General features: G+C 29.5%; 2 protein-coding genes across 4 annotated transcripts in view; one reads left to right on the top strand and one right to left on the bottom strand.

Annotated features, from left to right (window-relative positions):
* The window catches only part of LOC105454970, an 18427-nt gene extending 17864 nt beyond the window's left edge, over positions 1-563 (bottom strand). The window contains exon 1 of the mRNA XM_011697961.1: positions 47-563. The gene's annotated coding sequence lies outside the window, so the exon portion shown is untranslated. The remainder of the gene's footprint in view (positions 1-46) is intronic.
* The window catches only part of LOC105454971 (E3 ubiquitin-protein ligase MIB2-like), a 6787-nt gene that overhangs the window by 2756 nt on the left and 3337 nt on the right, over positions 1-694 (top strand). The window lies entirely within an intron of this gene.

The raw sequence follows: 694 nt of genomic DNA, 5'->3' as shown, positions 1-694 counted from the left end.
AAAGATCGAATGGTGTTTTGTACTTATTATTTCTGACTTGCATAAGGAGTTTGCAGCTTCTGTCTACGCTTATCAGGAAACAGGCTAATACTAATTCAGTCTGTGCGCCTTGCCTCGCTAACTTCTGACAGATCTGCTTGGAAGAAGAAATGTTCGTTTGAAAGAGTTGATAAAGTATCTTTTTTTCCTATTTCTTTTTCAAATGTTGAAGCTTTCAAATATAAAATAGCATATAACTATTGATATAATATATAGAATTGGTGTATATACTGTTGTGATAAAAAACCGATAAATGTTAAAATAAAAAGAAACTTATTACATTAAAATACAAATTATAATTGGTTTACTTCAAAATACTCCTACCACTTCTAATACATTTATCCCATCGTTCTAATGCTCTAATAAGGCTTTATAATCATTTAGAGTATACTGTGAAGGTTTCGAATTAATTGAAAACATTGAGACAGTTACAATAACGCAAATTAAAGACACTTATGAAAGAAGACTTCCAGTACTGCTTTAGCAAATAGCAAGAAAGATAGGGATAAGTGCATTAGTAACAAAAGGGAGTATTTTGAAGGAATCTAATTGTAATTTGTCTTTTAATGTAATGAGTTTTTTTTTATTTTGACATTCACCGTATTTTTTAATTACATACGTATATTGTATATTACACACACACACACACACACAC

This window comes from Wasmannia auropunctata, unplaced genomic scaffold (assembly GCF_000956235.1).
Source record: "Wasmannia auropunctata unplaced genomic scaffold, wasmannia.A_1.0 LD335965.1, whole genome shotgun sequence".
Taxonomy (NCBI): domain Eukaryota; kingdom Metazoa; phylum Arthropoda; class Insecta; order Hymenoptera; family Formicidae; genus Wasmannia; species Wasmannia auropunctata.
The sequence above is the reverse complement of the archived record's forward strand: the minus strand, read 5'-3'. Positions and strand labels throughout refer to the sequence as shown.